Below are 26,123 nucleotides of genomic sequence, written 5' to 3'. Positions count from 1 at the left end.
TTACAATTTCTTCAACTTACACTTTCTACCGCTTCTACGTGGTGCATCCCCTGTGGCTTCAGCAGAGGTAGAGGCAGGCTGCTCAGATCCCTGCCCTGACTGCTGAGTAACTTTTGGCCTACGCCCTCTCGATTTTGGAGCCCCTGTGGGCCCCGCTAAAGACGGCTCCACCTGCACCTGTGTAGGAGCAGACTCTGCCATCAGAAGATGATGCAGCATGTCGGGTACTGGCTGGGCAGGAGTGGGGGCAACAGGTGAAAAGTGGGGGTGCTTTGAGTGGAGTTCCCACTTCCATGTCCCCTTTCGCCATCATTCCTCTCCTGGGCCAGAGCCACGTCACTCCTACCACACTGCTGTACACCAGGTTGGTGGAGATCAGTGACACGTTGTAAGGCCACGGATAAGGTATCTGTCATCCTGTTTAAGGAGGCTGACAAGTTAGCATCCAAAGTCTGCACGACCGTGGTCATGTCTTGCATGGACTCATTTGAGAGCTGGGCTTGAAGCTCCACAAAAGCGAACATTCTCTTCATGGCTGACATTCTCACAATTCCCTGCACCACCAATCCACTAGCGATCGAGTTGGACTCCTCCATCCTCTCTACTATTGTAGAGAGTGTGCATGGCATGTCTATCAGTACCTGGCTAAGTTGCTGATGCACCTCTAGCATTCTCCTTCTCAATGATAGTCCCCGGGGTTCAGCATCTGTGTCCAGCTGCGCAGAGCTTGGAGAGGATTGCACCCTCTGACGCGGACTCTTCACAGCTGTATCTGCCACCAGTGTCTGCTCATGCTCACTTGTGAGATGTGCATCACCAGGTGAAAACTCAACTAACTCTCTAAGTGGACCCAATGAAGTGTGAGTATCTGCACTGGTGCATGGCTGTAGGTCCTGTGCGGTGCATTCTCAGAAGGAATGAGGTCCTCTGAGGAATCGTCCTCATAGATGTCCTGCGACACTTGCTGTATGCGTGAAGGCCCTGGAAGTCAAAAGAAAAGGATATGATTTAGTCGTGGCAAAATCACAATCTTGACAATCACCATACACAGTCTTCTCATAGTTCAGTCATTGATGAAATTAAATCAGTATACATGTGTCAAGGATATTTGTAATTCTGTCACCAGCTATCTGCGAGCTCCCTGTATCTCCATCTCCAACTGGGAGGGCTGCAGATGTGCCACTTATCTCCATGGCCTCCTCCTCTGCATCAGTGAGCTGGGCTAGTTGTGGCGGCCCACCTCCAGTCCTCTCCCTCTCCCTTGTGTTTTGCATTATCTTCTCCTACAAGGGTTGAAGAAACAGACCTGAGTGAGTGACCGGACAGATGCAGTGCATTCGGTGAGGGTGACTATGAGACAAATTCATCACATTGCATAAGGATTGGGATGAGTGTCAATGGTAGATGGATAAATGGGGAGGTGATGAAGTGCATAGAAAGTGAAGAATGGATGCAGCTGAAAGTTGAGTGGGTGCGAGGAATGATGTGATGGAGAACGCTTAGCAAGACAGAGTGAAAGGGCGGGGGGCTTAAAGCACAGGATGTAGTTATATTAGCAAATGTACTCACTTTTCCTGACCTGGTTAGGTCATTAAACAGCTTTCTATATTGCATCCACGACCTGGGCACAACACTCTTCCTGCTCACCTCCTCAGCTACCTCCAACCACGCCTTCTTGGTGAGCGCAGCAGGTTTCTTCCTCCCATTGCTGGGGAAAGGTAGGTCCCTCCTCCCCCTGACTACACCCAGCAGTAATTCCAACGAGGCATCATTAAATCTGGGTGCTGCCCTTGCTCTATGTCCACCATTCATCCTGAACACCTCCAACTTCGATTTACTGCACTGTCCCTTTAAATACAACTGAGATCAAGTCAAGCAGGTGCGCATCACACTCGCTGCACAGCTGGAAGTCAAACTTAATTGAGTTACGATCGCAAATTTCGACTTGCTCAGCTCACTTCCAGGTTCCCCCCCTACACAATTCCACCTCCCGCCTGCCCCCCCCCCCCCATTCGGGAGCTGCCTTCATATTAATATCAGAGCCATCGATTTTGGAATAGTTTGACTATTGTGGCAGTCAACTGTTGTACAACAAGGTATTTGCTGTGTGTCTTTTCTGTGTAATTATCTCACTTGTAAATAAATTTGACTCTCCAACTACTTTCAACAGTGGACAGGTACATATGGGCCCAGCCTATGTGGTGTTTGGTGCGTAACAGTGCAGCAAAAGGGTAATTGATTATCCTGTGGCATGCTATCCCAGCCTTCACACATAAAGGTGCGGGTTTCAGTGATCAGAGATTCGGTCTGCTTATGAAAATCGCCTTTCTGTGTGAACCTGAGGTTTTTTTTTATTCGTTTATGGGATGTGTGCGTTGCTGGCAAAGCCAGCATTTATTACCCGTTCCTAATTGCCCTTGAGAAGGTGGTGGTGAGCAACCTTCTTGAACCGCTGTAGTCTGTGTGGTGAAGGTACTCCCACAGTGCTGTTAGGTAGGGAGTTCCAGAATTTTGACCCAGCGACGATGAAGGATCGGCGATACATTTCTAAGTCAGGATGGTGTGTGACTTGGAGGGGAACTTGGAGGTGGTGGTGTTTCCATGTGCCTGCTGCCCTTGTCCTTCTAGGCGGAAGAGGTCGTGGGTTTGGGAGGTGCTGCCGAAGAAGCCTTGGCAAGTTGCTGCAGTGCATCTTGTAGATGGTGTACACTGCAGCCAAGGTATGCCGGTGGTGGAGGGAGTGAATGTTTAAGGGTGGTGGATGGGGTGCCAATCAAGCGGGCTGCTTTGTCCTGGATGGTGTCGAGCTTCTTGTGTGTTGTTGAAGCTGCACTCACCCAGGCAAGTGGAGAGTATTCCATCACACTCCTGACTTGTGCCTTGTAGATGGTGGAAAGGCTTTGGGGAGTCAGGAGGGGAGACACTCACTGCAGAGTACTTAACCTCTGACCTGCTTTTGTTGCCAAAGTATTTATGTGGCTGGTCCAGTTAAGTTTCTGGTCAATGGTGACCCCCAGGATGTTGATGGTAGGGGATTCGGCGATGGTAATGCTATTGAATGTCAAGGGGAGGTGGTTAGACTCTCGCTTGTTGGAGATAGTCATTGCCTGGCACTTCTGTGGTGCAAATGTTACCTGCCACTTATCAGCCCAAACCTGAACGTCGTCCAGGTCTTGTTGCATGTGGGCATGGACTGCTTCATTATCTGAGGAGTTGTGAATGGCGCTGAACACTGTGCAGTCATCAGCGAACATCCCCATTTCTGACCTTATGTTGGAGGGAAGGTCATTGATGAAGCAACTGAAAATGGTTGGGCCTGGGACACTGCCCTGAGGAACTCCTGCAGCAATGTCCTGGGGCTGTGATGATTGACCTTCAACCGCCACAACCATCTTCCTTTGTGCTACGTATGACTCCAGCCAGTGAAGCGTTTTCCCCCCGATTCCCATTGACTTTAGTTTTACTAGGGCTCCTTGATGCCACACTTGGTCAAATGCTGCCTTGATGTCAAGGGCAGTCATTCTCCCCTCACCTCCAGAATTCAGCTTCTTTGTCCATGTTTGGTCCAAGGCTGTAATGAGGTTGGGAGCCGAGTGGTCTTGGCAGAACCCAAACTAGGCATCCGTGAGCAGGTTATTGGTGAGTAAGTGCCACTTGATAGCACTGTTGATGACACCTTCCATCACTTTATTGATGATTGAAAGTAGACTGATGGGGCGGTAATTGGCCGGGTTGGATTTGTCCTTTTTGTGAACAGGACATACCTGGGCAGTTTTCCACATTGTTGGATAGATGCCAGTGTTGTAGCTGTACTGGAACAGCTTGGCTAGAGGCGCAGCTAGTTCTGAAACACAAGTCTTCAGCACGGTAGCCGGGATGTTGTCGGGGCTCATAGCCTTTGCTGTATCCAGTGCACTCAGCAGTTTCTTCACGTGGAGTGAATCGAATTGAATGACGACTAGCTTCTGTGATGGTGGGGACCTCAGGAGTAGGCCGATATGGATCATCCACTCGGCACTTCTGGCTGAAGATGGTTGCATCGCTTCAACCTTGTCTTTTGCACTCACGTGCTGGGCTCCACCATCATTGAGGATGGGGATATTCATGGAGCCTCCACCTCCCGTTAGTTGTTTAGTGGTCCACCACCATTCATGACTGGATGTGGCAAGACTGCAGAGCTTTGATCTGATCCGTTGATTGTGGGATCGCTTAGCCCTGTCTATAGCATGCTGCTTTTGATTTTTAGCATACATGTAGTCCTGTGTTGCAGCTTCCCCAGGTTGGCACCAGATTTTTAGGTACGCCTGGTGCTGCTCCTGGCATGCTCTTCTACACTCCTTACTGAATCAGGGTTGGTCCCCTGGCTTGATGGTAATGGTAGAGTGGGAGGATATGCTGGGCCATGAGGTTACAGATTGTGGTGGAATACAATTCTGCTGCTGCTGATGGCCCACAGCACCTCATGGGTGCCCAGTTTTGAGTTGCTAGATCTGTTCTGAATCTATCCCATTTAGTGCGGTGGTAGTGCCACACAACATAATGGAGTGTGTCCTCAGTGTGAAGACGGGACTTTGTCTACACAATGACTGTGCAGTGGTCACTGCTACCAATACTGTCATGGATAGACGCATCTGCGACAGGTAGATTGGTGAGGTCGAGGTCAAGTAGGTTTTTCCCTCGTGTTGGTTCGCTCACCACCTGTCGCAGGCCCAGACTGGCAGTTAAGTCCTTCAGGGCTCGGTCAGTAGTGGTGCTACCGAGCCACTCTTGGTGATGGACATTGAAGTCCTCCACCCAGAGTACATTCTGTGCCCTTGCTACTCTCAGTGCTTCTTCCAAGTGGTGTTCAGCATGATTCATCAACTGAGGGAGGGCGGTAGGTGGTAATCAGCAGGAGGTTTCCTTACTCATGCTTGACCTGAAGCCATGAGACTTCATGGGGTCCGGAGTCAATGTTGAGGACTCCCAGGGCCACTCCTTCCCGACTGTATACCACTGTGCCGCCACTCCTGGTGGGTCTGTCCTGCCGGTGGGACAAGACATATCCAGGGATGGTGATGGAGGAGTTCAGGACAGTTGAGATTGGGAGAGCGACTGAAATGCACTGCCTGAAAGGGCGGTGGAAGCAGATTCAATAGTAACTTTCAAAAGGGAATTGGATTAATACTTGAAGGGGAAAAATATGCAGGGCTAAGAGGAAAGAGCAGGGGAGTGAAACTAATTGGATAGCTCTTTCAAAGAGTTGGCACAGGCACAATGGGCAAATAGCCTCCTTCTGTACTGTATCATTCTATGAACCATTAAAATTATTTGCGAGTTGGGAGAGATACTGAACTGTTAAAAGGATTTGATGGTTGAGAAAGAGCTTGAACCGTTAAAAGGATTTGCCTGTCACAGAACAAAGCTTAACTTCATCTGAAAGCCTGCCTTGATCATATTACTGACTTTCCCCTCACCTCGGTGCCCGTTTCTAAAGATATCAACATATTTGTGGGGAACACAGATGCCTGGATACATATCACATCTATCTGGGACCTGCAGAAGGCTCCCGCTCTCCCTGTGGCCCACCTTGGAATAGGGTTGCCATGACCATTGTGAATGAACTGTGTGGAAATTTCTAAAACAGAAAATGATCACAGTAGAATCCGAGTATTAAAAATAGAAATGGATTTTTCCTCACTTCTATATTTGTGATGTAGAATCATTGATAACTTTAGTGACTTTTCAGTGTACGACAGATGATGTGACCCACAACCCCACTCCTTGGTTCTCTTTTGACTTGAATAACTGCATTGCTTAATTTGTCATTGCTGGGTTAATGACTAACTGCTATACACTAACCAACCCATTAAGAAGTTTATTGTTAAATACTGTTATCATTGATCCAACAAAAACAAACGTCATTGGCGAATCACAAGGCGGAAGTTCCAAATATCTTATTTCTGTAAATTATTAAAACCATTTGGAATAGAAAACATTCCAAGTTCACAGCAGCATCATCAGTATCTGATGAGTGATCTGGGGTGGAGTGTTGCACGGAACAGTAGCGTACAATACATTTTTAAACCACTTCATGGACTCCCAGGCCATCTGTAATTTCTACAGCCTGGATGAGTCTGTGTTCCATATTTATACAGAGTGTGAGAGGTTGCAGCCCCTGTTTCATTATTTGAAGGGGCTGCTCCTCAACATCTGGCTGCATTTCAGTCCACACTCCTGACCTTTGGCCACCCGGTGCGGAAGGGGTGGGCAAGTCGGAGGTCTTTATCGTGGGTCTGTTCCTGGGACTGGCCAAGGTGGCCATCCACAGGTCCAGGTTGAATGCGACCCATGAAGGTAGTTGCTCTGGTTGCCTGCCTCACTTCCGCGGCTTTGTTGGCGCCTGGGTGGCTCTGGAGAGGGAGCACGTGGTGTTCACTGGTACGCTTGAGGCCGTCTGTGGCCTATCACAAGTTGAACATAAGAATTAGGAACAGGAGTAGGCCATAAGGCCCCTCATGGCTGATCTTCAACCTCAACTTCACTTTCTTGCCCGATCTCCATATCCCTTGATACACCTAGAGTCCAAAAATCTATCTATCTCGGCCTTGAATATCAAATCAAATCAAATCAAATCAACTTTTATTGTCATTGTTAGTGCACAAGTGCAGTACAACGAAATGTAGGCTTGTGGCTCCCGAGAGTGTACAATTTGGATTAGGACACTTAAACATTCAACATACATTTATACATTTGGCTTGCAGTATATTAGCATAAATATGACCATAATAAAGTGCATTGGCAGATGTGCAGGCTTTAGTGTTTATTTGTGGAGTTCAGTAGGATGACAGCCCTGGGAAAGAAGCTGTTCCTAAATCTGGTCGTACGGGTGCGAATGCATCTGTAGCGTCTTCCAGATGGTAGGAGGGCGAACAGACTGTGGCTGGGGTGGGTAGGGTCTTTGATGATGGACCGTGCCCTCCGTAGGCAGCGTTTCTGATATATATGCTCTATGGTCGGTAGCCGGGTGCTGGTAATGCGTTGGGCAGTTTTGACTACCCGCTGCAGGGCTTTCCGGTCATGGGAGCTACAGCTGCCGTACCATACCGTGATACAGCTTGTCAGGATACTCAAAGACTCAGCATCCACAGCCCTTTGGGGTAGAGAATTCCAAAGATTCACAACCCTCTGAGTGAAGAAATTCCTCCTCATCTCAGTCTTAAATGTCTGACCCCTTATCCTGAGACGATGCCCCCTAGTTCTAGACTCTCCAGCCAGGGGAAACAACCTCTCAGCATCTACCCTGTCAATCCCTCTCAGAATATTATATGTTTCAATGAGATCACCTCTCATTCTTCTAAACTCCAGAGAGTATAGGCCCAATCTACTCAATCTCTCCTCATAGGACAACCCTCTCATCCCAGGGATCAATCTAGTGAACCTTCATTGCACCGCCTCTAAGGCAAATATATCCTTCCTCAGATAAGGAGACCAAAAACTGTAGAGTACTTCAGGTGTGGTCTCACCAAAGCCCTGTACAATTGCAGTAAGACTTCCTTACTCTTGTACTCCAACCCCCTTGCAATAAAGGCCAACATGCCATTTGACTTCCTAATTACTTGCTGTACTTGCACGTTAACTCTCCGTGTTTCCTGTACGAGGACACCTAAATGTCTCTGAACACCAACATTTAATAGTCTCTCGCATTAAAAAAAATTCTGTTTTTCTATTCTTCCTACCAAAGTGAATAACCTCACATTTCCCTATATTATACGCCATCTGCCACTTTATTGCCACCCACTTAACCTCTCTATATCCCTTTGCACACTCTTTGTGTCCTCCTCACAGCTTACTTTCCCACCTAGCTTTGTATCGTCAGCAAACTTGGATACATCACACTCAGTCCCTTCATTTAAGTCATTAATATAGATTGTAAATAGCTGAGGCCCAAGCACTGATCCTTGCGGCACCCCACTAGTTACAGCCTGCAACCTGAAAATGACCCGTTTATCCCTACACTCTGTTTTATGTCTGTTAACCAATCCTCTATCCACGCTAATGCATTACCCCCAACCCCATGAGCCCTCATGTTGCGTAACAACCTTTTTGTGGCACCTTATCAAATGCCTTCTGGAAATCCAAATTTACTACATCTACTGGTTCCCCTTTATCTGCCCTGCTAGTTACATCCTGAAAAAACTTGAATAAATTTGTGAACCATGATTTCCCTTTCATAAAACCATGTTGACTCTGCCTAATTATATTATGATTTTCTAAGTGCCCTGTTACGACTTCCTTAATAATGGATTCCAGCATTTTCCCGACGACCGATGTCAGGCTAACTGGCCTGTAGTTCCCTGTTTTCTCTCTCCCTCCTTTCTTGAATAACGGGGTTACATTTGCTACTTTCCAATCCGTTGGGACCATTCTAGAATCTAGGGAATTTTGGAAGATCACAACCAATGCATTCACTATCTCTGCAGCCACCTCTTTTAGAACCCTAGGATATAGGCCATCAGGTCCAGGGGATTTGTCGGCTTTTAGTCCCATTAGTTTCTCAAGTACTTTTTCTCTACTGATATTAATTACTTTATGTTCCTCACTCTCATTAGCCCCTTGGTTCCCCACTATTTTTGGTATACTTTTTGTGTCTACTGTGACATTTCCTTCGTTTCCAATATAATTTCTCCTGTCTCAGTCATTAAGGACCAACATTTACTTTTGCTACTCTTTTCCTATTTACATACTTGTAGAGCTCTTACAATCTGTTTTTATATTTCTTGCTAGTTTACGCTCATATTCTATTCTCTCCCCTTTTATCAATTTTTGGTCATACTTTGCTGGTTTCTAAAGCTTTCCCAATCTTCAGGTTTACTACTATTCTTTTCAAAATTATAAGCCTCTTCTTTTAATCTAATATTATCCTTAACTTCTTAAGTTAGACACGGATGGATCACTTTTCCCGTGGAGTTTTTATTCATTGAGTATTTTCAAATATTTCTTTAACTGTTTACCACTGCTTATCTATCATACCTTTTAACCTAATTTCCTAATCTACCTTCATTAACTCGCCCCTCATACCTATGTAATTAGCTTCATTTAAGTTTCAGACTCTAGTTTCGGACTTAAGTATTTCACTCTCAAACCCCGTGGCATGCTCCTCCTGCACTATGTGGGAAATCAGGGACACTTCCTGTGTCCCTGACGACCATGTGTGCGGGAAGTGTATCCAGCTGCAGTTACTGGCAGACCGCATTGCGGCGCTGGAGCTGCGAATGGATACATACTGGAACATTCGCGATGCTGAGGACGTCGTGGATATCACGTTTAATCAGTTGGTCACACCGCAGGTAAAAGCTGCACAGGCAGGAAGGGAATGGGTGACCGCCAGGCAGAGTAGTAGGCGCAGGCAGGTAGTGCAGGGGTCCCCTCTGGCCATCCCCCTCTCAAGCAGATATACCGCTTTGGATATTGTTGGGGAGGATGGCTTATCAGGAGAAGGCAGCAGCAACCAACTTCCTGGCACCATTTGTGGTTTTGCTGCACGGGACAGGAGGAAAAAGAGCGGGAGAGCTATAGTGATAGGGGATTCTATTGTAAGGGGAATAGATAGGCGTTTCTGCGGCCGCAAACGAGACTCCAGGATGGTATGTTGCCTCCCTGGTGCAAGGGTCAAGGATGTCTCGGAGTGGCTGCAGGGCATTCTGGAGGGGGAGGGTGAACAGCCAGTTGTCGTGGTGCATGTAGGTACCAACGATATAGGTAAAAAATGGGATGAGGTCCTAAAAGCTGAATATAGGGAGTTAGGAGGAAAATTAAAAAATAGGACCTCAAAGGTAGTAATCTCAGGATTGCTACCAGTGCCACGTGCTAGTCAGAGTAGAAATAGAAGGATATTTCAGGTGAATATGTGGCTAGAAGAATGGTGCAAGGGGGAGGGATTCAAATTCCTGGGACATTGGAACCGGTTCTGGAGGAGGTGGGACCAGTACAAACTGGATGGTTTGCACCTGGGCAGGACCGGGACCAATGTCCTAGGGGGAGTGTTTGCTAGTGCTGTTGGGGAGGGTTTAAACTAAAATGGCAGGGGGTTGGGAACCTGTGCAGGGAGACAGAGGAAAGGGAAGCAAGGATAGAAGAAAAAGACAGGAAGGAGAAAAGCAAAAGTGAAAGTCAGAGAGATCAAGGGTGTAAATCAAACATGGCCACAGTAAACAATAATTCTAAAAGGTCTAAGAGTGTTAAAAAATCAAGCCTGAAGGCTTTGTGTCTTAATGCTAGGAGCATTCATAATAAGGTGGATGACATGGCTCCAGGGTGACTAAGGCTGGGAATTCAACATCCAGGGGTATTCAATATTCAGGAAGGACAGGCAAAAAGGAAAAGGTGGTGGGGTAGCATTGCTGGTTAAAGAGGAGATTAACACAATAGTAAGGAAGGATATTAGCTCTGATGATGTAGAATCTGTATGGGTAGAGCTGAGAAATACCAAGGGGCAGAAAACGTTAGTGGGAGTTGTATACAGACCCCGAAACAGTAATGCTGAGGTTGGGGATGGCATTAAAAGGGAAATTAGAGATGCATGCAATAAGGGCACAGCAGTTATCATGGGTGACTTTAATCTACATATAGATTAGGCTAACCAAATTAGTAACAATACTGTGGAAGAGGAATTCCTAGAGTGTATAAGGGATGCTTTCCTAGACCAATATGTCGAGGAACCAACTAGAGATCAGGCCATCTTAGATTGGGTATTATGTAATGAGAAAGGATTAATTAGCAATCTTGTTGTGCGAGGCCCCTTGGGGAGGAGCGATCATAATATGATAGAATTCTTCATTAAGATGGAGAGTGAAGTAGTTGACTCAGAGACTTGGGTACTGATTTTAAATAAAGGAAACTATGATGGTATGAGGTGCGAGTTGGCTAGGATGGATTGGGGAATGTTACTTAAAGGGTTGATGGTGAATAGGCAATGGCAAACATTTAAAGATCGCATGGATGAACTACAGAATTTGTTCATCCCTGTTTGGCATAAAAATAAAACAAAAAAGGTGACTCAACATCGGCTAACAAGGGAAATTAGGGATAGCATAAGATTCATGGAGAGGACATATAAATTGGCCAGAAAAAGCAGCAAAACTGAGGATTGGGAGCAGTTTCGGATTCAGCAAAGGAGGACAAAGGGATTAATTAAGAGGGGAAAATAGAGTATGAGAGTAAGCTTTCAGGGAACATAAAAACTGACTGCAAAAGCTTCTATAGATATGTGAAGAGAAAAAGATTGGTGAAGTCAAGCGTAGGTCCCTTGCAGTCAGATTCAGGGGAATTTATAATGGGGAACAAAGACATGGCAGACCAATTAAATACATACTTTGGTTCTGTCTTCACAAAGGAGGACACAAATAAACTCCCAGAGATGTCGGGGAACATAGGGGCTAATGAGAGGGAGGAACTGAATGAAATCAGTATTTGTAGGGAAGTGGTGTTAGGGAAATTGACGGGATTGAAGGCCGATAAATCCCCAGGGCCTGATAATCTACATCCTAGGGTACTTAAGGAAGTGGCCCGAGAAATAGTAGATGCATTGCTGGTCATCTTCCAAAATTCTATAGACTCTGGAACAGTTCCCATGGATTGGAGGGTAGCTAATGTAACTCCACTATTTAAAAAAAGTGGTAGAGAAAAATGGGGAATCAGCCTGACATCAGTAGTGGGGAAAATGCTAGAGTCCATTATAAAAGATGTAATAACAGAGCACTTGGAAAACAGTGACAGGATCGGACAAAGTCAACATGGATTTACAAAAGGTAAATCATGCTTGACTAATCTACTGGAATTTTTTGAGGATGTAACTGAATAGATAAGGGAGAACCAGTGGATGTGGTGTATTTGGACTTTCGATAAGATCCCGCGTAAGAGACTAGCGTGCAAAGTTAAAGCACATGGGATTGGGGTAAGGTACTGACTTGGATAGAAAACTGGTTGGCAGACAGGAAGCAAAGAGTTGGAATAAACGGGTCTTTTTCCGAGTGGAAGGAAGTGACTAGTGGGGTACTGCAGGGATCGGTGCTAGGACCCCAGTTATTCACAATATATATTAATGATCTAGGCGAGGGAACTAGATGTAATATCTCCAAGTTTGCAAACGACACAAAGCTGGGTGGGTGGGTGTGCTGTGAGGAGGATGCAGAGAAACTCCAGTATGATTTGGACAGGTTGGGCGATTGGGCAGATGCATGGCAGATGCAGTATAATGTGGATAAATGCGAGGTTATCCACTTTGGTGGCAAAAACAGGAAGGCAGATTATTATCTGAACGGCAATAGATTGGGAAAAGGGGAAGTGCAACGAGACCTGGGTGTCCTTGTGCACCAGTCACTGAAGGTAAGCATGCAGGTGCAGCAGGCGGGTAAGAAGGCAAATGGTATGCTGGCGTTCATAGCGAGAGGATTCGAGTACAGGAGCAAGGATGTCTTGCTGCAGTTGTACAGAGCCTTGGTGAAACCACACCTTGAGTATTGTGTGCAGTTTTGGTCGCCTTATCTGAGGAAGGATGTTCTTGCCATGGAGGGAGTGCAGCGAAGATTCACCAGAGTGATATCTGGGATGGCAGGAATGATGTATGAAGAGAGATTGGGTCGATTAGGCTTATATTCGCTAGAGTTTAGAAGAATGAGAGGGGATCTCATTGAAACTTATAAAATTCTAACAGGACTAGACAGACTAGATGCAGGAAGGCTGTTCCCGATGGCGGGGGAGTCCAGAACCAGGGGTCACAGTGCAAGAATAAGAGGTAAGCCATTTAGGACTGAGATGAGGAGGAATTTCTTCACCCAGAGAGTGGTGAACCTGTGGAATTCTCTGCCACAGAAGACAGTTGAGGCCAATTCATGAAATATATTCAAGAAGGAGTTAGACATATTTCTTAAGGCTAAGGGGATCAAGAGATATGGGGAGAAAGCAAGGACAGGGTACTGAGTTTGGATGATCAGCCATGATCGCATTGAATGGCGGCTCAAGAGGTCGAATGACCTACTCCTGCTCCTATCTTCTATGTTTCTATGTTTCAATGTGACATTCTATCAAATTATGATCACTCTTCCCAAGAGGATCCTTTACTATGAGACTACTAATTAACCCTGTCTCATTACACAATACAAGATCTAAAATAGCCTGTTCCCTGGTTGGTTCCACGATGTATTGTTCTAGAAAACTGTCTCAAATACATTCCATGAACTCGTCCTCCAGCCTACCTTTGCCAATTTGATTTAGCCAGTGTATATGAAGATTACATTCCCCCACGATTATTGCATTAGCTTTGTTACAAGCTCCCATTATTTCTTGATTAATACTCTACAATGCTATAGCTACTGTTAGGGGGCCTTTTAACTACTCTCACCAGTGTTTTCTGTCCCTTGTTATTTCTTATCTCTACCCATACTGATTCTACTTCCTGATCTTCTGAGCCAAGATCCTTTCTCGCTACTTTCTTTATGTCATCCTTTATTATCAGGGATACCCCCCCCCCCCCTCCTTTTCCATTCTGCCTGTCTTTTCTCAATGTCAAGTACCCTAAAAGTTGGCATTTGTCTCTACCTATCACAAGCTGGCATTGGTCTCGACCTATCACAAGCTGGTATCTGCATCTACCTATTACAAGCTGGCATTTGTATCTACCTATCACAAGCTGGCATTTGTGTCTGCTCATCACAAGCTGGCATTTGTGTCTGCCTATCACAAGCTGGCATTTTTGTCTGCCTAGCACAAGCTGGCATTTGTAACTACCTATCACAAGCTGGCATTTGTGTCTGCCTATCACAAGCTGGCATTTTCCAACACCGAATGGTATTTTCAACTTTGCTGGTGTCTTACATTATGGCGATTGGTTCTCCTTTTTCTCCTCTCGTGGTGGGACTTCCCTTGCTTGATTCCACTCTTACCTATCCAATTGTAGCCAGATCTTCTGCAGCAATGGCATCTCTGCCCACTCCTGTACCATTACTTCCGGAGTCTCCCAATAATCTATCCAATGCCCTCTCCTCCTCATCATCTATGCTAGCACTTATTGACATCATCTGCAGAGATGGGGTCAGCTTCCTCAAGTACGCTGATGATACTATGCTCAACCTCTCCACCACCTCTCGACCCCTTCACTGCCTCTATGTTGTCAGACTGCTTGTCCGACATCCAGTCCTGGATGAGCTGCAATTTCCTTCAGTTAAAAATTGGAACTACTGAAGCCATTGTCTTCAAACCCTGCCGCAAACTCCAACCATCCTTGGCCACTCTTTCAAGCTGAACCGGACTGTTCGCAACTTCTGCATCTTATTCGACCCCGAGCTCAGCTTCCAACTCATAACCGCTCCACAACAAAGACCGCCTACTTCCAACTCCATAGCATCGCCAGCCCCTGCCTCAGCCAGTCTGCTGCTGAAACCCTCATCCATGCCTTTGTCACCTCCAGACTCAACTATTCCAATGTTCTCCTGACTGGCCACCGTTCCTCAACCCTCTGTAAACTTCAGCTCATCCAAAATACTACTGCTCGTATCCCAAGTCCTGTCACCCATCACCCGTGTTGTCACTGATCTACATTGGCTCCCAATGTGTCAAAGTAAAAAATAAATCTACTTCTCGTGGATAAAGCTCTTCATGGCCTCACCTCTTCATGAGGGGTGCTGCATGCCAATTGTAACACCCCAGCTGTGAGCAGCGAATTCAACACAGACTGCGGATCGAACCTGGGACCTTCTGGTCCGGTTCAGTTATCATCAAAATCTGGAGTAAGGGATACAACACAGTGAAGGGAAGAGGGAGTTGAGCTGTGGGCCCTGCCGGTGCCAGCTGGTGTCGTCGCTTTAAGAGACGGAGGGGGCGTGGCGGAGGGGGGGGGCCGGAAGTGGCTCCGCCGGCGCCGCCACACAATAAACCGCAACGGCCGGAGCCGACCCGGAGCGCGAGGCTCATCACACCCCGCCACCGGCCGGAGCTCGAGGCTCATCACACCCCGCCACCGGCCGGAGCTCGAGGCTCATCACATCCCGCCACCGGCCGGAGCTCGAGGCTCATCACACCCCGCCACCGGCCGGAGCTCGAGGCTCATCACACCCCGCCACCGGCCGGAGCTCGAGGCTCATCACACCCCGCCACCGGCCGGAGCGGAGCGACTCACGCACACACTGACCGGCTCGGCTCGGCTCACACACCCAGCCACTGGCCGGAGCTCGAGGCTCATCACACCCCGCCACTGACCGGCGGCGGAGCTACCCTGACTGGAGCTCGAGGCGGGGTAGCCCACTGACCGGCGGCGGAGCGGCTCTCACAGACACGGAGCGGCGGCGGAACGCACTAACCGACTCAGCCCAGCTCACACACCAAGCCACTAACCGGGAGCCGCATCGGCCGACCGCAGCCAAAGACGGTGAGTGCGGGGCAGGGACTGGCGAGGGGCGGCGGCGATGCTGATGATGCGGCGGCGCGGCCTCTGGGAGCAAAGGGGGAGAGTGGATCTACACCCCCTCCCCGCGAACCCAGTCACTCAGGGACAGCCCCCCCCCCCCCCCCCCCCCCCCAAAACCCAGTCACTGCGGGACAGCCCCCCCCCCCCCACACACAAACCCAGTCACTGCGGGACAACCCCCCCGCCAAAACCCAGTCACTGCGGGACAACCCCCCCCTCTGCCCAAACCCAGTCACTGCGGGACAGCCACCCCTAGCCCAAACCCAGTCACTGCGGGACAGCCACCCCCCTCCCCCCAAACCCAGTCACTGCGGGACAGCCACCCCCCTCCCCCCAAACCCAGTCACTGCGGGACAGCCACCTCCCCCCACCCCAAACCCAGTCACTGCGGGACAGCCCCCCCCCCCCAAACCCAGTCACTGCGGGACAGGCCCCCCCCCCCCCCCAAACCCAGTCACTGCGGGACAGGCCCCCCCCCCCCCAAAACCTGGTCACTGTGGGACCCCCCCTCTCCCCCTACCAAAACCCAGTCACTGCGGGACAACCCCCCCCCCCCCCCCAAAAAAAAACCCAGTCGCGGAGGGACAGCCCCCCCCAAAACCGAGCCGCTGAGGGATAGGCTCCCCCCAAACAAACTCCGGTCAGTGAGGGACTGTCCCGTCCCCTCCCCCAACCCCAGTCACTGGGGGACAGTCTCCCCGTGCGCCGGCTCTAACCCCCTGGGGTCACCTGGGGGACAGTCTCCCTGTGCACCGGCCCTATCCCCCTGGGGTCACTGGGGGACAGTCTCCTTAAATCCATGATAACCGCTTGCACAATAGTGAGTGCAGTTGTGATTGTTGGAAGTGACTCAGTGTGGTGGGAAATGGCATGGATCCTGCCCGGTTCTGGAGGTGACTGGTCTCGAGTAGCAATTTGCAAGCCACCAATCTACTGACTGACTCTCTCAAACATCTGCAGCATATCCAACAATGGGAATTGAAATTCACATCTGGGCCTTGCTAGTAACATAACACTGTCTGTATCTGTTTGTTAACTGTCAGGCAGAGGCTCAACTCTGGCAACTTTGGATCCAAGTTTTTGGGGATTGTTTTCCTGTTGGTTTGATAGTGCGATTGATCTCTGTTGTGATGTTTGTGCACTTAGGTCCTTAATGTTCAAAATAGTGGAACTTTGCTGTACCCATATGTTCTGTGTCCTTCAGTTACTGAGCTTGACTTTCCATATATTTAATAGACAGCCTGTAGTTCTACTCTAGGAAATGGGTTTAATACACTCGACGCGCTTGGCTGCAGTTTTTTCTTTAAAATAAACTTTTTCCCTACTTCACTTGAAGTTGCGGACTCATACTGAGATACAGTTCTTTGGGTGCCAGGCCCCTCCCAGTGCTTCACCCATGTAGCAGTTCTTCATGTGAGCCTGGACATGGTGTTAGCAGGTTATAAGGGCGGGGCGATCATATTCTATCCCCACCTGATACCCACAAGTACTTTCCAGCAGGGGTTATTGGATATTGATCAGGAATAAGATTCCAGGCTGATTTTTTTCCCCCCACTTTTTTTTTTCTCTAGCCCTATGTATTATGACTGTCAACCAGATATGTGCAGTTTACAGTACAGTATATAGTTTTTAAACCTTTTGGGAAAGGGTAAGTAAATAAATTCTATATGTCTTTAAAAAGAATTGCTATTTAAGGATGCCCTAATGCTTATGCACAGGAATAGAAGTTGGCTGGATGGGGATTTGTATTGGTTTGAGAGTTTCCACCTGGTTGTATCTAGTGTGTCACTAGTTTTTATAATTTATTCCTGTGGTTCTTTCTCTTTGCTCCTTTTGGTATAGATGTATGAGGTTTGCGGTCTGCAGTCTAGAGATAAGTTTCCCTTACTGGAGACAAGTTTCCCTTTACTAGCTGCAAACTCTGATTTGTGCTGTGAGTTGAAGTAAAAAAAAAAAAAATCAGTAAGCAGCAGTTAGATTTTTTTGCATTTGAGAAAGTGTTTTGTATTTTAAAAAAGGGCAAATTTCTGCCAGACTAGGACTGGGCAGTGCCTGACAGCAGTCTACAAATCGTATGCACCCATTTTGTTTTTTAAATTGCCCTCCAACTTTTCCCCCATCTCCTGCTGAAAGTGCTGACTGGTGATGGAGGATGGTCCCGCAGGTGTTGGTTGTTCTCCAGGCCTTTGCCCCAGTGGCCATTCACCATGTGTGAGGATGGATGGTGAGTGGGATATTTGGGGGGCATCGCAGCCAAACCGGATCCTGTCCTTGCCCAATGCGCACAGAAAGGTACTTGCGAGCAGATGCTGATCAGGAGGTGGCTGATATTTTTTCTTCGAATCCGGCCTCGGGTGACTGTGGAGTTTGCACATTCTCCCCGTGTTTGCGTGGGTTTTCTCCGGGTGCTCCGGTTTCCTCCCACAGTCCAAAGATGTGCGGGTTAGGTTGATTGGCTATGATAAATTGACCCTTAGTGTTAGGGGGATTAAATACGTGGGGATAGGGTGGGATATGTGTTGGTGTAGGGGTTACGGGGATCGGGTGGGATATGTGTCGGTGCAGGCTTGATGGGCCGAAATGGCCTCTATCTGCACTGTGGGGTTTCTGTGATTCTGATCTTAGTCCAGTGGTACTGAGACCAATTGCTGAGCCCGTACTATTGCCCTGTGGCACAGCTTGGTTCAGGAGCACTGTGGCTGGAGCCTGTTCTTTCTGTGCAACATATCCCACAAGGCAGAGTCTAAAAGTTGTACCATGTATAGTGGAGCTGGCTTTGACTTTGACACAGCAATGTGATAATGACCAGATATTTGTTTGTGATGTTGATTGAATGATAAATATTGGCCAGGACACTGGGGAGAATTCCCCTACTGCTCTTGGAAATAGTGCCATGCGATCTTTTATGTCCACCTGAGAGCAAAAACGGGGCCTTGATTTAACATCTCATCAGAAAGACACCACCTCCCGAGAGTACGGCACTCCCTCAGTACTGTACTGGAGTGTTAGCCTAGATTTTTGTGCTCAAGTTTCTGGAGTGGGATCTTGCAATGTGATATTTCCACTGTATCAATCATCAAGGGGAGGGGGGATGGAGGGAGAGAGGGGGTGACATAATTTCAAGATGTACAAGGGTGTCATTACAGATCAGATAGTAATGAGGAGGTTTGAGAAAAGGCAGCAGGGAACTGCCCATGAATGGTGAATAGCACATTTTTCTAAAAGGTAGTGGCTGATTTATTAGATTGAGTAGGGTAGCTGGTGATGTGTACGAATAGACAGACTAATGAGCAGTTCCTGTTGGTTTCTGATAAAATCTGTAATTTTAGCATTTCATTGGGCAGTTCCCTTTTTTAAGAATCTGTAGTAGACCGGCAAAGCAGACATTTTATTAGCCACCCACCTGCAGCATACTGAAAGGTGCAGTGTTTTGAAATTGTACTGAGAAGTTGCTTAGGACTGTCACTGAGATTTTAGCACAGTGTAAGTGAGTGTGAAATTTTCAGATTGTATCTACTTCAGCTGTATAAAAAGTCACCCGGTAATTACAGATTTTGACTTTTCAAACTTGTCTGGAGAGAACCTTTTCAGCTGTTTATCTTAAATTTGTGCCCCCTCATTACTGTCTCACCAACCATAGGAAACAATCCATCACGGTTTACCCTTCCGGTTCTCCAAGTACTGTTGGTTCTTGGTCTGATGGTGGTGCAGACAATTTGTGGCGATGAATTCAGAATATCTCTCTAGAAGTACATCACACATGAAGATTTTTTTTCTGTAGTATATTGATGACGATACTCCTAAAAGAGGCTCTTGCAGTGCTGGGCTGGTATCGGAAAAGCCGCATCAGACAAGCATCCCAGTGCTGCTCTCTGTTTACATTTCCACCAGATCATTTCTCCATCAGATGCTGAGCAGAAGCAGTGCTGATGGTAGTTAAGAGCCATGAAAAGTGGGTCTCTGCTGCCGGAACAAAGTAAGTTGGACTGTCAATATTTCGGAGTGCACTCCATGGCACGAGAGACAGGCATTTACCTTTAGCTACAGTATTATCGTGCAAAATTGCCTTAAATACACCTGGTACAGTAGTGCTTTGCCACTATAACAACTTGCATTTATATAGTGCCTTGGGTGCTTAACTACATTCAAGGCACTATATAAATGCAAGTTGTTATAGTGGCACTATCGGTTCCATTTCTTGCACACTGCTGAGCCACTGCAGTTTTAGTTAGCATAAGAGATGTTTTGCAGATAGGTTGGTGTGATTAAAACATTGAAAGTGTCTCAAAGTACACCTGTAGTCAGTTTATATTTTGTTTGAAAGGTAAAAAACTGCCATTAATCACTGAACAAACTTCTCTGTTCCTCTCCCCTCTAAGCCCTAAATACCCTGTCCTACACATTTGTTCTTCCCTACATCCTCAATGTTAAAATTGAGAATTATCCCACCGTCTCCTACTCTAACCCATTCTTTCCCAGGTTTTTGAAAGTGGAACCTTCTATGTCCTTTAGTTATTTCCTTCTACAAGATTTTAAAATCAAAGCTTGGTGTCACTTTTACTTAATTTTCCTCTTATTCTCTCCTGTTCTTTCCAGCCATTTTCTTACACTTGGTCTTGACCCTTCACCTTAATTTTTACGTTGCCAAGAACAGAATTCCAAATTTAGGCACCGTGGAGCCAAAACCATTTGGTGCCGGCCTGTAGTAAAGTCTTATTCTATATGGATCTGCTTCTGTACCCTCACTGTCCAATATAATTATAGTACATCAGGTTCAATAATTCCAAGCAACCAAAACAATAAAGCATAAAACAAAAGGAATTTTGAGAGCTGGGTGCTTGTTGCTTGTACTTGGGCCAATAGCTCCAAGTGTCCTTCAAGGGTGCCTTTGCATTTCCTTTTTATCTGGTTTTTGGAGAGTGCTGTCTGTGACTTGTGCTCTCCTGTTCTATATTTAAAAACTACTTCTGCCCTCCATAGGCCCATTTGGAGGACATTTGAATTATTTGAAGTGCAGTTTTTTGTTTTCTCTGCATTTACATAGGCAAGAACAAACGTGCCAAATTTGGCAGCAGCTCACGAGACCAAGGATAATCTTGATCCGTGCTGCTGTTGACCCAGCATTTTATATTAGTGAGTGCAGATGGTGGATTTAGTTTTGGGTTTACTCTAGTAAAGTATGGGTAAATTTTGAGCTATATTTTGGTGTTTCTGGGTTGGGGTCTTCAATTAGTGTACTGTATTTAACCACCAGTGAACCTTTCCAGTACCCCAGCCAATTGTTTGCAGTAGGGTGAGATTGAGCACTTTACGGTCCAATATAATCTGAGCCTGGTAACTGCAGTACCTGTCCCAGCAGGCAGTCATTCGTTTATACTGACTAGAACCAACTGCAATTTTCCAATGCACGGAGCTCCTCTTTCAGAAATTAAATTGTTCGACCTCTGAACTCTTCAAACATTTATAATTCAACTCCAGGTCAATTTAAAAAGTGTCGCTGAACCGAAACGCTTTTCAAATTAGTTTTGACATTGCACAGTAGTTGTACTGTGTGTGAAACTACCTTCCCACTGCTCGACTCGAGTTTGGTCAGCCCTCGACTTGAGTTATACTGCAACTCTTGCTGTGAAGTGGAAACAATCCTTAGTGTAACTAATAAAGTATTAAATATTGTTTTGATTACTTTAAATTCATTCATGGGATGTAGGCGTTGCTGGCATGGCCAGCATTAATTGCCCTTGAGAAGATTGTGGTGAGTCATTGCCTTGAACCGCTGCAGTCTGTGAGGTGAAGGTACTCCCACAGTGCTGTTGGGGAGGGAGTTCCAGGATTTTGACCGAGCGACGATGAAGGAATGGCGATATATTTCCAAGTCAGGATGGTGTGTGACTTGGAGAGGAACTTGCAACTGGTGGTGTTCCCATGCGTCTACTGCCCTTGTCCTCCTAGGTGGAAGAGATCGTGGGTTTGGGAGGTGCTGTTGAAGAAGCCTTGACGAGTTGCTGCAGTGCATCTTGTAGATGGTACACACTGCAGCCATGGTGCGCCGGTGGTGGAGGGAGTGAATGTTTAAGGTGGTGGATGGGGTGCTGATCAAGCGGGCTGCTTTGTCCTGGATATTGTCGAGCTTCTTGAGTGTTGGAGCTGCACTCATCCAGACAATGGAGAGTATTCCATCACACTCCTGACTTGTGCCTTTTGTAGGTGGTAGAAAAGCTTTACTTTTTAAACTTTTCTTCGCTCCTCCTGAAGGCACAGGCAACAATAATTTACACTAATATAGCTCCTTTTAACGTAGAAAAACATCCCAAGGTGCTTCATGGGTGCGTAATCAGACAAAAATCGAGGCTGAACCAAAGGAAGAGATGTTGGGAGAAGTGACCAAAAGCTTGGCCAAAGATTTGAATTTTCAGGAGTATCTTAAAGGAGTTGATTGAGAGAAAAGGAAATTCCAGACTGTTTGCCTGGGGGGCTGAGACAAGGTTGCCAATACTGTAGTGAGGGAAGCAGGGCATGCACAAGAGGCCAGATTTGTAGGAACAGAAAGTTTAGGGGAGTGGTGTAAGGCTGTTGGAGGCTACAGAGATAGGGAAGGGTGAGGCTGTGAAGGGATTTAAACATGAGGATGAGAGTGCCTCTCATCTGGACTGCTGGGGTTTGGTTCTATGGCAACCCAAGTGGCATTCTTCATCTCTGAGCCTAGACGGTGCATGTTGGCAGACTATTGAACTGTGGAGGCTATTACCTTGCTTAGTGCTACACAGAATGGTTAATTTATAAAAAATAAAGTATAATGAGTGTAGTAAACTGGGGGAGCTGGAGGCAATTATGCGTTGGGAGGAACCATAGTCGGGATTACTGAGACATGGCTACAGAAAAATCAGAACTGGGAATTAAACATTACAGGGTCTAACATTTAGAAAAGATAGAGGGGAAAAGGGGAGTTTGAGTAGCTGTACTTATTAAGGATAACATAATGGCAGTAGAAAAAAGGAAGGTAGAGGTCAGCAAGACAAAAATAGAATCCATATGGATCGAGATAAAAGATGATAAAGGATCAATCACACTAATAGGCGTAGTCTACAGACCACTTAATAGTGGAAGGGAGGTGGAGTAAGATATATGCAGACAAATTAGAGAAATGAGTAAAAAAACATAGAATAATAATCATGGGGGATTTCAACTACCCTGATATTAATTGGACAGAAAAGGGGATAAGGAAATGGAGTTCCTACAATGTCTACAGGACTCCTCTCTAACTGAATATGTAAAAAGCCCAACAAGGGAGGATTCCCTATTGGAGCTAGTTATGGGGAATGAGCCAGAGCAGATGAGAAGTAAAAGTAGGGGAACATATAGGCAATAGTGACCATAATATAATGCGCTTTAAGATGATAGAGAAGGACATAAGTATGACAAAAACCAGGTTAATAGATTGGAGAAAAGCTGATTTTTGAGTGACTGAGAATAAAACTTGGGAAGATAAAATGGGCAACAATATTGGCAAACAATGATGTAGAACGACAATGGGAAACATTTAAAATGGTGTTCAACAGCGTGCAGGAAAAATATATTCCGCTAAAAGGAAAGAACAAGCTAAACACTAATGAGACTCCATTAATGAATAAAGACATAAGGGAACAATTGAGGGTAAGGAAAGAGGCATGCATTAAGTACATGGACAGCAGGGGAGTGCATGATGAGATTACAAAGGGATTGGGACACAAGTCAAAAAAACAATTAGGAAGGCAAAGAGGAACTATGAAATTAAATTATCAAGGAACATGAAACAAAATAGTAAAATATTTTGCAGGCACATCAATTAAAAAAAGGAAGGTTGGGATGGGGACAGGGCCATTAAGGGATAGACAGGAGAATACCACAGGTAACGATAGGGAGATGGCAGAAATATTAAACCATTATTTTGCTTCGGTATTTACCAGGAAGATAGAATAGGTGGACATGACATTGAATGATGAAATGAGTAATGAGATAAGTGCATTTAAAATTAAAAAAGGGGATATTATTAAATAAATTAATCAAACTCAGGATAAAACCCCTGGTCCAGATGGATTGTATCCACGCATTTTAAAAGAATCTAGGGAGAAGATAGCAGAAGCATTACTACACATATTTAATAATTCATTAGAAAAAGGTGTGGTGTAGTGCCAGAGGACTGGTGGATAGCTAACATAATACCTACATTTAAGAAGGGGGATAGAACATGTCCAGGGAATTGTAGACCAGTCAGCTTAACATGGTGGTAGGAAAAATAATGGAATCCCTACTAAAGGAGAGAATAGAAGAACATTTAGAAATGAAAAGTATAAAAATGAATAGTCAGCATGGTTTTCAAAAGGGAAAATCTTGCTTGAATAACCTTATTGAATTTTTTGAAGAGGTATCAGAGAGTGTAGACAATGGTAATGCAGTAGATGTAATTTATCTAGATTTTCCAAAAGGCATTCGATAAGGTACCCCATAATAGACTGATGAATAAGGTCAGAGAATGCAGAGTCGGGACAAGTAGCAGAATGGATTGCTAGCTGGCTTCAAGACGGAAAGCAGAGAGTGGGAGTAAAGGGTAGCTATTCACAGTGGCAGAAGGTGGGTAGTGGTGTTCCACCTAGATCAGTGCTGGGACCACTGCTGTTCACGATTTACATTAACGATTTAGACTTTGGAATCAAAAACACAATTCTAAATTTGCAGATGATACCAATTTTTTTTTGGGGGGGGGGGTGTGGAGGGGAAGAGATGGTCAATACTGAGGAGGACGGCAACAAATTACAGGAGGACATTAATAAACTTACATAATTGGCAAATGAAGTTCAACACAGATAAATGTGAGGTATTACATTTTGGTAGGAAGAATAGGGAGGTCACATCACCTTGGAGGGTGTGAGTCTAGGTGGGGTAGAGGAATAAAGGGACCTCTGAGTACAAATCACTAAAAGTTGCACCACAGGTTAGCAAGGCCATAAAGCGAACTAAGCACTAGGGTTTATTTCTCGAGGTATAGAATTGAAAAGTAGGGAAGTTATGCTAAACTTGTATCAAACCTTGTTTAGACCACACTTAGAGAGTACTGCGTGCAGTTCTGGTCACTATATTATAGAAAGAATATAGAGGCACTGGAGAGGGTGCAGAGAGATTTACAAGGATGATACCAGAAATGTGAGGGTATACATATCAGCAAAGGATGAACAGGCTGTGTCTCTTTTTATCTTGGGGGGTGGGGTGGGGGGTGGGGGTGGGGGGGGGGGTGGGGTGGTGGGGGGGGGGGGGGGGGGAAGAGAAGAAGGCTGAGGGATGACCTAATAGTGGTCTTTAAAATTGAGAGGTTTTTAATTATGTTGAATTCCATACTTGCATACCATACTTGCATACTATATAGCTTGTATTTTTGTGCATTGTCCATTTGAATATAAATTTGTCTGAAAATCACTAATTGACTAGAGCGAAGTACAGTACTTAAAAGCTGGAGTAGGCTTTAGTTGAGTTCATTTGGAATCCTGTTATGCATTGAGACAGTGACTTCTTTTGTACCTCTGCTTGAGGCGTTATTTATAATGCACGCTGATACGCCAATGCTGTGTTTGGGACGAAGAAATGAAACCGACTAAGTTTGTCTTCTCAGAAACCAGGGCTTTTCTGGCTGAAGGAGTTCTAAGAAAGGGTAACTGATCCACTATGAACTTGTTCTATTTGTTCTAGCTTTTGCTGAATTCTTTGCTTCATGATTCTATTTAGCTGTATAAGTAAATATATTTATTTTAGTCTCAAATCCCTCTGTTTAACATCCATCATTCAGAAGTGTTTTGTGCAGTGTAGCATGAGACTCATCCACATAGTATTTTATGGTAAGGGTAATTGCTAATCCTTGGTGTGGGCTCCTCTGTAGGTTGGATTACAGAAAAGGTACAGGTGATAAGGTCCACGAATAGGAATTGCTGTTAATCAGTTTAGATAGTGAGATTGGCAGGTTAATCAACTGTGGGATGCATCGAAGCTGAGCTCACCCCTGTGTTCATTTACATGTCTATTTCTGTTTTCTATAAGGCATCACTGGATAGTGGTCAGGAGTGGGAAACCCAGCTGAGTTTTCTTTTAACCTTAACTCCAAAGGTCTTGAGGCCAGTTGTCGTGCCTTTACTGTTTACCTGGCTGAAGTTGTCGAACATAGCTTGCACCAAAGGTCCAGCCTGCCTTCCTGGTCTTTGTGGTTCAGTTACCAACTGAGTCATTGAGAATTCTCCAGTCACTTAGCGCCTACCTTGCTGTCTGGGTGTGAAGCACCTGCTTACAGAGGTTCGGTGTGATCTGTTCCACTTGAATATTACAATTTACACAGTAAAACAATTCGTTTGTGCTTCTGAAAATTAGAGATAATATTAAACCACCAAATTGAGTTTGAAGATTTGTGCACGGTTTTGTAGTCCTTTGTTCATTGCATGGTTGAGTTGATTATCTGCCACAAAATTTGGATGTTGAAATACTTTAGGTTTCAGAAAAAGATGGTAGATTCTGACTTGCCCTTTATTAATACTTGCGTTTCTATAGCGCCTTTCATCTCAAACTGAGAACTTCACAATGAATTACTGTTATGGAGCAGAGGGACTGCTTTATAGGCAAATCCAGCAGTCATTCTACCAAGCAACATCTCAAAGAGCAACAATGA

The 26,123-nt window shown here is 45.8% G+C and overlaps 1 protein-coding gene and 1 pseudogene across 3 annotated transcripts in view; one reads left to right on the top strand and one right to left on the bottom strand.

Annotated features, from left to right (window-relative positions):
• On the bottom strand, nucleotides 1–25,689 carry LOC147120068 (uncharacterized; annotated as a pseudogene).
• The window catches only part of LOC147120067 (ras-associated and pleckstrin homology domains-containing protein 1-like), a 287,386-nt gene continuing 276,149 nt past the window's right edge, over nucleotides 14,887–26,123 (top strand). For all 3 annotated transcript variants that reach the window (XM_085985600.1, XM_085985599.1, XM_085985598.1), the window contains exon 1: nucleotides 14,887–15,403. The gene's annotated coding sequence lies outside the window, so the exon portion shown is untranslated. The remainder of the gene's footprint in view (nucleotides 15,404–26,123) is intronic.

The sequence above is a fragment of the Somniosus microcephalus genome, chromosome 4, assembly GCF_052327205.1.
Source record: "Somniosus microcephalus isolate GS21.2 chromosome 4, FLI_Smic_1.0, whole genome shotgun sequence".
NCBI lineage: Eukaryota > Metazoa > Chordata > Chondrichthyes > Squaliformes > Somniosidae > Somniosus > Somniosus microcephalus.
Note: the sequence above shows the minus strand (reverse complement) of the source record. Positions and strands in the feature narration are given on the sequence as shown.